We start from the raw sequence: 10,207 nt of genomic DNA, 5'->3' as shown, positions 1-10,207 counted from the left end.
AAAGAAACACTTCCAGAGCCACAGCAATAAATCAATAAAAACAGCAGCATGGCCAATAAAACACTTCAGTTAAAAGCCATTTGAAACAGGCCAAGTTTTCAAAGCCATGGAGGGAGGAATACTGGCCCCTAGACAGCATTTGAGGGGCCATAGGATACTTCAGATTCCCAGTTCTGATATCGGAGGGGAAATCGTAGCTCCGACCACCACCACCATCCCTCTCACAGATGGCACTGAAAAAACCATGCAGGGTTCTCTCGGAGGTTGGGAGCTTGACCTCGGATCAGGGGAGAAGGGGGAGTTCCAGTGGGGAAGGAGACTGGAGAAACCAGGATATGAGCTACCCTGAGGCCATTCCAGATTCCTTCCCTCCCCCTTCAAAGTGACCCTGCTAGACAGGCAAAAAAGCCCATCTAGCACAAAATGCGGGAGGACAGGGAGGAGGAGGTCGCCTCTGCAGCTCCTCCCACTTTGCATAGGATAACTGCAAGCCTCCAAGTTCAGAGGCTTATGATCAACACAACAGGATTCTAGCCTTAAACAGTAAACAGAGAGGTGGTATGACTTAGTTCTTACTTCCAGACTGCAACACATTTATTAAGGGTTGGATCCAGAGCAGCATTTAGCAGAGTTTCATATCAGAGGAAAGGGGAGGGCAGCTGATCTTTGTGATTTCTTCTTCCCCTTGCAGCCCCCTGTGCCTCCTGAAAAGTTGACCTGGAGGGCTGGGGGACCCTCTAGAACAGCATCAGAGATGACACAGGGGGCTGCAGGGGAACTCTAGCAGAGCGCCTCCATTGGATCCTTGTGCCTTCCATGAATGGAATAACTATGCCTCTTCTGTTCATGCAATAACCAATCTGGATTCCAAACCTGTCTTTAGAGGAACCAGATTTGTACATACTCAAAAATTAAAGAAGTGTTTCATGGAAATTCAGCTGTCAAGATGATAATCTGTACAAGGATTTAATCTGTACAAGGATAAAACAAGTGTTTTATACTGAATTGTGTTATGCTGTTTTTAATATTGGATGTAAATGGTTGAAGGTTTTTTGGTTAACCAGTAAACTGAACTGAATATTTAATTGAACCTAGGCTTCTCAAGCTGAAGATTGTTTCCATAAGTGATGCTGTGAGTGCTTTTATATTTTGAACAAAGAGAACGTTCAGGGGGAAAAAGAACAAAATAAATAGACATTGTATGAATCTTTGCTTTCAATCCTGGAGGACTAGAAATGGAACTCAGGGTTCCAGATCTTTGTAAAGTCAAGGGCATTTTACTTTTAGGTGTACACATGTCTGAAGTATGCACCTAAAAACATAAATAATGCCCCCCAAAAGGAAGAAAAATGTGTTTGCAAACACATTTATTATGCAAGTTTACTTGTCAGAGAGTTGTGATTAACTGCAGCTTCCTGTTGAGTGCATCTTTGGTGCTAATGTTTACAAAAAAGAAAAAAAAACTTGTTCGGACAAGCCAAAAATTTAAATACAAGTGGGCTCTACAACAAAATGTTGTAGTATGAAGTGCTTTTATTCAAAGTTCCAGACACTCCAGCTCCCCCCCCCCCCATTTTGAGTTTTTTCTGGGGGATGAGGTGGACTCAACTACATTAAAATTCATTTATGTCTGTGAACAGCTCTCAATTCTGTCCTGGGGGACATTTTAAAATAGATCTGTGTGAACCAGAAAATTACCTATCTAGACATTAGAAGGTTGTCTACACTTTTTAACTCTGTGTCTCTTCCTCCCTCCTCCTCATCTATCCACTCCATTCCATTATCCCTCCCACTCAGTTATCAGCTTTGTTCTCAGTCTGTCAACAGTCTATGCCATTGAGTTATCTTGGGGCTGTTATTGGGGTTTACCCACACCCCTTTGAGGGTTTTTAAGGGCTTTCATACCCCTGTAAACCTCAAGGTTAGCCCAAGTCTGTAGATCGCTCATGTGAAGGTGGTGTGGTTTGGGCTACACTTGTGCTAGTGCAAGAAGATTCAGATTAGTACCCCAAGGAATGGTAAATTATTTAAAGGTATTTTAAAGGGTGCCCTACCAGTGGGAAGCTAATTCCTTCAGGTTTCATGCTTGAATTACTGGAACTTTTCACCATTTGGAGAAGTGGGGTGAGCATAAAAATATGCATAGAGGTGGAGATAGATACACATGCGCGCGCAGACGCACACATGCACACACTTGCTAACAACAGAAATGTCAGCCATGACAAATAGCTTCTGAGTAATCGTAAGTGCCTCAAGCGGAAGGGCTGCAGCAGTGTCTGCCATGGGTGATGAAGGATTTTCGTGCAAGCTTGTTCCCCACAAACCATGGCTGGGGCTTGTTTTGGGCTCACGGGAGGGAGCACAGCAAGATGTGTTCATCCCTTTCGCTCAAAGCACTCAAGCACCCATGATGGTATTGGCACTGAAAGGGAACAGAGCTTGCTCCCCCCTTCCATCAGCCCATTCCCCCATCCATCTGCGTCCATCCCTGCCCTTCCCAATCCCACTGTTAGCCTCCTCTCCTCATCTCTCCTCCCACCACTCCCCCATGCACCTTCTTGTCTCCTCCAAATGGAAGTGCCTGGCTGGTGAAAGATGCCCCTGGACTTCTATCCTCAGCAGAAAATTTGCACTTCCCCTGAGACCATTTCTCCCCACTGTGATTTCAGGACATTTCTCCTTCACAGCTTCAAGGCTCCCAAGAGGGGCTGAATTGGTCTTGGGGGACAAATTTCCCCACCCTCTGCAATTCCTCAAGCTGAAGGGGAAGGGGGAATGAGTCTTCCTGTTTCCCTTTGGCTTTTGTTTTTGGAGGGTTAAGGGAGCATCTTCTTTTTAAGAAGCTCTGCATACCTTGGTGGCTCTATTCAGCTACAAATGCCTAACCTGGCTCTCTCCCTCAGCCTGTTCTTGTGCCCAGTCAGTTAGCATGTGGCTCATCTCTTATTAACATCGGAGCAGCTCTTGGAACATCCATATTTCATTAGCAACACCCATCCCAGCTTTGGATATCCAACATCGTTACCAATGGTTTTATGGCTGTATGCATAGATTATATAGGAGCTGAGGAAACTACCTATCTAGGCACCATTCCATGTGGGTAGCTAGTTTCAGAAAGTGGCCAACTGTGATGATTTAAAAACAACAACAACAACAACAACCCATAAGGGTAACTCCCCTGCAAAAAACAAAGAAGGTTTGAATCAGCATAGTTAAAACTTTTGCAATCACACCAAACTGCTTCATGCAAACCACTTCCTGTGTAGAAAGGCGCTGCGGATATAGCTCCAATTGCTGCCAATCGGTACAACTGAGTCTGTGATATTGTATGTGGGAAGTGGATATGAAGCAAATACAGAATAACAAACCCACATTGAACACTGGCAGATTCTGCACACGTAAGCACAGCTTTAGTGACATGCTTGATATTTGAAAATGTATTTATTGCCACATATACTTTTGCTGCACTGTACTACATTTTTACTGCACTCTAAGAGCCTTCCTACATGAGGCATTTATTGTGCGCTTGTGACTCCTCGCTCATGGTAGTTTGCAGATGCTTTACATGACAACATCATCCTCCAGGGCCTCTCCCATTCATTGAAACCATTTCTTTTTTTTTCCAACGAGGAAGTCTGGTATTTCCATGAATGGTGGCATGAAACCTTGGTATATTTGCGCAATTCTGCTATACCACAGCGCCACCTACTGGTTGTGTAATGGAACATAAAGGCAGAGAAAGAAAACCCCTGGTGGGAAAAACATGTGTAAAGGAGCCAATCTTAATCCCTCAAAGAATCCAGAAGCAGAACCCTCGATAAAGTGGCGATTTAAAAGACTCATGTAGAAAAGTCCTACTACATGGATAGTTCAGGATGTTCTAGTTGTGCTGCCCTCAGATAATGAGAAAAAGAGCACACTGATATGATTGTTAGGCTAATTACTTTGGGGAGATGAAGAAAAATATAGTCGTGTGGCTTGGATTTTGTTTACTTTTTCATTATCACATCTAAAAAAATTGAATACAAAGTATTCTGTCTCTCTTTCTTGCAGTCAAAATTCAATGTATGTTGAATAGTGCAATCCTATGCATGTCTACTCAAAGGTAAGCCCCACTGAACATAATGGGACTTACTTCTGAGTAGATATACACAGGATTGGGCTGTAAAATATTATGTTTAATGACGCATCACCACCCCTGCCCCCACCCACCCCAAAATTCCAGTCTACAGAAATATAATGGCCTGGATTTAGAGAACTGTGCAACTAATAGAAATTTGCCCAAGGGAGCTTTGGCTTCATGTCTCTCAAACATCTTCCCTCATGCCACATGCCAACCCCCCTCCCTTTGAAATTCAAGGTGTATTTCAAAAGTAGTTTATGATAGGGCTTAAGTGACTGCTGGTGATCAGGAAAAGGTCAAAGAAATTGCACTCGCTCACCCAAGTCCTTAGGCACACCCAAAGGAGCTCTTTCTTTTTCGCTTCTTTTCATTGACGATTTATTTCTGGGTTTTGGACAGAGGCATAATTTAATGAGTTTGCAGTAGGCTTAAGTACAGCAGTAGTCATTCAAACCTCAATTTCACACATGCTGCCCAACCGCTTCATGGCTGACTGCAAAATTTGGCCTTGTACCAGTAGGTCAAATTAAACATGCTTTAACTAAACATTTTATCAAGGCTTTGCCATGTAATCTAATTTTCTATTGCCGTTTTGCGTATAACTGTCTAAACCAATGCCACAGAGCTTTCATTCTAATGTGCCTACTGAGGTTCACTTCTCAAACTTCTTAAATAAATAGGAAATAGATGTAGTCTATTCACACAAAATTGAGTCCAATTTTCAAACAAATTATGTGTTTTGTTACCAATTTAAACTCCAGAAGTCTATGTTGCATTTAAAATGTTTATTGCCATAGGTACCAAAGAAGAGGAGAGGGATTTGGAATACCGCAAACTTTCACTGTGGTGATATTTCATACTAACCATGAATATATCAGGAAGATACTTATAAGGCAGGACAATGCTTGGGGAAGGGATCAGCAAACAGAGGTAACAGGACGAAATCTGGCCTACGTGGGAGTATTCGGCTTTAGCTGTTCCCCAGTTGTCCACCCAGAGACATCATGGAGCATAAGGCTATCAATGGCTACTACTAGTCATGACAGCTATACATTATCTCCAGTATCAAAGGCAGTATGCCTGTTTATAACAGGTACTGGGGAACACTATTTATTATTATTATTATTATTATTATTATTATTATTATTTATATATTATTAACATGTCTATACAGCCTTATTTGATAAAAACCCATCAAGGCATTCCGTACATCCAGGAGGAATTCCTTAACGGACCAGCCACCGTTTCTATTGGCATTCTGTTTTTAAAAAGCATAATTTTAATATGGGGTTTTAGGGAGTAACCCTATCAGGATAGTGACCGCCTATCCAGTACAGGGTGGGTGGAGCATGGATGGCTGATTTCAGCTGTCTAGCCATGGGACTTCGAAGTGGGGGGGAGGCCAGACGACGCATATAAAGCATTGTACCGGCACTTCCACACTCCCCGCCCCTGGGAATGCCCTCTTTTGCCCAGCTCCATGCTGCTTTTCTGAGCACGGAGCCTGTGAGGGAGGGGGCAGCGAGGCGGCTCCCAGAAACCTAACAATCCTAGGCCGCCTAGCTGCTGTCTAGCAGCCATAGGATTCCACCCTTGAACTTTTTATTCTTTTACTGATTTATCTTTCGTGTTCACTGCTCCAAAATCTGTTTTAGGTATGAAGTGGTATACAAATATTGTAAAGAAATTATTAAATAAGGCAGCGTACAGCAATTTAAGACCATAAACCCTTAAAACTATAAAAATAAGAACGTTAAAATCAGTCGAACATTCTTTTTTTTAAAAAAACAATACTTTTTATTCTATTTTTAATCTTTATAAATGAAATAAACAATAGCAACAACCCAATCAATATCTACAGTTCCCAGCAATACAGTATTCTTAAGAGGACACAGCAATGAGAGAAAGAAGGCGGGGGGGAATCTGTCAAACATTCTAACAGAGGTGCAGAAACTCCAGCCCAGAGGCTAAATCTGGCCCATTTGGGGTCCCGATCCAGACCTCCAGAGTTCCCCAGATAGCCATCCCCTTTCCCCTTGGGGAGTTTTCATGGCGTTTGTTAAGTTTTTCCCCCATTCTAAAAGGTTGAATTGGCAGTAAGACGGTTAAGCTAAAATATGCTTTGTATTCCGTCCTGGCCTGAATAGAGGAATGGGGGTAGAGGAAAGCAACACTTGTCCTAAGCGACCCTGCAGTGCTATGAAAAGTCATCGCTATTCATCGATGGTGCGTCATCGCAGGTGTGTTTGCAGAGGCACCAAGGAACAGTGGAGGCTGGTGGCTCCGATTTCAGTGGGGCTGTAAAACCGCTCTGGGTTTCAGTCAGAACCAGTGAGAACAGTAAAAGAGCTACCCAGGCTGCTGAACCCAGTCCCCAAAATGAGCCCAGCACCTTGGTTAGCTCTGAGTGAAACGCAGAGCGGATTCACAGCCACACTGAAATTGGAGCTACCAGGCTCCACTGCCAAGGAACAGAGCTCAGTGCAAGTGTGGGCTTCCTCATTCGCTTCAGGGTGGGGGATACTTGCATTCTTAGGGAGTCCTGGGTCCTCTTTCAGGAATGACATCCTCTGTTTGAAGGGCTGCCAGAGAACCATTCTCTGTTTGAAGGCACTGTCCATTTGAATGGCTGTCCTGTCTAATTCTGGTTTAAAGATAAATCCCGTAGGAAATTTTGCCCATCAACAGTTGGCACCTGGGCAGCAGAATGAACAGGCAAGCACACAGCTCCACACTATGGTGAGACATACTATATTTCTATTTGAATTATAATTATTTCTAAAGGTACATCTTTACATATAAATTAGCATATGCAAATATAATGCAAATTAGCACCCTCTTTTGCCCTCTTTTTTGATTTTGCATTTCCTCTTTTGGAGTGATTCATAAGGGGCCATCCTACTTGGAGTCCAATAGACAGGTTGAATTTAACAGTCTGATTCTAGCAGTGCTGAGTTTATGACCAAACTAATCACAAGTCTTGCTAAAAAAAACAGACTGTGCTTAAGTTCAGTAGTGCAGCCTCCTGTTTAGCAGTGTTTGCTTCTTTTGCTTATAGCACAAAGGAAGCCCACATGTCACTGTTAAAACTTTGTGAATTAGAATTTACGCAGACAGTGGCTCTTTATCTGTCCACTTTAATACTAGTCAATGGGAACTGTCTTTAATGTTTCTAGCAAGTTTGAAACCCATAGTAGAAATAAGTACACTAAAAGTAAGCAAACAGAACCCCCCACTCGCAATTTTGAATGTCCTAATGTTTGCCACATTTATATAAATTTGGGTGGGAGGGTTCAGGGCTAAAACATTTTTAAATGCTTGCAAAGGGGAAAGTTGATCTGATTTTTATAAAATGAAATGCTGATTATTATGGTGGTGAACCCCAAGACTGAGGAATTCTATACTTCATTTACAGTTCTAATGTGAGCTTTTGTCTTTACTCTGAGCAATGTTCATTTATGATAGCTTTACCACCGGCTGGTGATACAGTCTTTCCTGGGGCTTTATTTTTAAGACTTTACCTCTGGTCATTAGTTAAAGTACTTCAGGTTAAAAAGAAGCTCTAGTGTTTTGTAATTCTAAAATTAAGAGTGTGTGTGTGTGTGTGTGTGTCTGATAATGTACCTATGCAATTGGATGTTTTATGACTACTTCCCTTTTATGATTATTCATTTTATAATATTTCATTGTTCATGATTTTACATATTTGATCCCTTTGAATCATTGTGTGAATAAAGGTACACACTGTAATTAGAGTGGACATGGTAGTGTTATTAATACTGTGATAAATGCTCAAGCAGTGAATCACACCTACTTAGAAGCAAGTCCCATGCACTTTGGTCCTTATGGAAACTTACTTGAGAATAACCCTCAATGAAGTCAGTGAAAGTGGGACTTCTAAGAAATCATGCATATGAATGGGTTACACATAGCTTTATAATAGTATACACACTTTTTTGACAAAAAGGTTTATCTATTCTTTATTTACTAGGAAAAGTAGAAATATTAAACTAAGGGGATGGTGCCATAAAGGATTTGTATTACCTCAAATAAAAACAGCAGCAATTAATGATTAAATCATTTTTCCAGATTTCAAGTAAACAATTTCTAAGTAGACTAAGTCTGGATTCAACCCATCGTCAATAAGGAAAGTAATATGGTTATAACCATCTTGATTGTCTGAGAGCTTCTGTAAAAACAAAAGGCTATTGTATTTGGCCTCTTGCAAAATTTAACATAGTTTTAGGGAGCAATCCTATGGCCACTAGACACTGTCTAGTGAGCCACAGGATACGCTCTATTCCAGGAACCGACCTCAGAGCCCATGCTCCGAGGTCGGTTCCTGGAAATCCGAATTCCTCCCTCATCCATGCTGCCTCCAAGGCAGTGCAGAGAAGCCCCGTCCTCTGTGCTCAGAAGACGAGCGCAGAGCAACTGAAAAGGGGTGGGGCTGAGGGGCATTCCAGGGTGGGGAGAGCAGAGCTGCGTGTACGACACATCCTACATGTCATATGGCAGCTTCCTCTCCCAGTCGGGCCCCCTGCCGCTAAACAGCCGAAAATGGCTGTCTAGCGAAAAAGAGCAAGGCAGGAGAGAGGCACGGAGGGAACGATCCCCCTGTGCCTCTCCTGCCTCGCTTTGGATAGGCGGTCACCTCCGAGGTCAGAGGCAGATGCCTATCTAGTTAGGATTGCACCCTTAATTATCTTTTTTATGTTCCAAATGTAATGAGCATTTTTCAAAAATTAGGAAGCTAGATTATCTTTATATATATGCAATGCAGGCTGTACAATATTTATTGAAAAACAGTCCAGCTGTGTTCAGTGGGGCTTATTTCCAGATAAATGTGCACAGAATTCCAGACTTTCATTATACTGTAGTGAAACAAACCCTGTGCCAAAAATTAGACATGTGATCTAGTGTTTTCCTGTAACCAGCTCATAAACATTACTCTACTGCCTTCACTGTAACAGTGGTAGTTTAAATCTCCATTATTTAGCATCTCTGCAGCAGATCATACACAAATCAACTGACCTAGTGCATAGTCCAGTTTAGGGACATTTACAAAGGGCTACACTAGTGCTTCCAGAGGAACATCACAACCTATGCCTCAGTGTAGGTTCCAATATCCAAAGATTCATTTGCTACACAGCTTCTTCCATTTGTACTTTTAGGAAATTACATACCAGGATAATGTGGAATGGGTAAGGTAAAGTAAGGTAGATACAAAAAAGTGAGAGTAGTATTTTAAGCATCTTCAAGGGCTACATCAAGACAATTAATCTTACCCATTGTGTTTTGGGCCAAGGTTTTAATAATAATAATAAACTCAGTTTCTATACATTGCTCCACGCAAGACATGTAAGTTAAGTTCTAAGAAAAAATACTACATTCTGTGATCACAGAGAGCACTTAAAACACCTTTATCTCTATTTTATTTGAAGATGACAAAATGTCATACAATTTTAAAAATTACACTCGATTATACAATTGCTGCTCCATTTGGATCAAGTGAGAGTTAATTTAAACAAAATACACATCTAAAACACTTCTTAGCGCTAAAATAGCTCACATATTAAAAAGAGCTTCCAGTGATGAATATATATACGTAATTCAGGGTATTTCTGTTTTGCAGATTTAACAAAAATCTTACAAGTGCATCCAACTGCCATCAAAATTCTTTATTAGCTGCAAATAATGCCTGAATCTTTGGCTGATAATATGGATGATTAACAGTGCAATCCCATGCATGTCTTCTCAGATGTATGTCTCACTGAGTTCAATGGGACTTAGTCCCTGGAACGTGTGGGTTGGACTGCACTCTAAAAAGTTGAGAAAACTCCTTTTCTTTAACCCAAGTTATGGAATACTTTGAAGTCTAAAACTGTTCAACTGTCAAGCGTACCATATGGCAAGAATGTTGCTTGAATAAACCAAGAGAATCTATGCTTTGATATAAAGTTTATGATGCCTGGAAGGATAACTATTTATAACCACATTTCCTTGTGAACTGTTCCCATCTGCGCTGTAGTGCAGAAATGGGCAGCTTTTACCGCTGAGGGGATGTAGTAACAAAGAACCCAT

Source organism: Heloderma suspectum, chromosome 4, assembly GCF_057233095.1.
Source record: "Heloderma suspectum isolate Gila_16-S chromosome 4, 16-S_ref, whole genome shotgun sequence".
Classification (NCBI taxonomy): Eukaryota; Metazoa; Chordata; class Lepidosauria; order Squamata; family Helodermatidae; genus Heloderma; species Heloderma suspectum.
Note: the sequence above shows the minus strand (reverse complement) of the source record.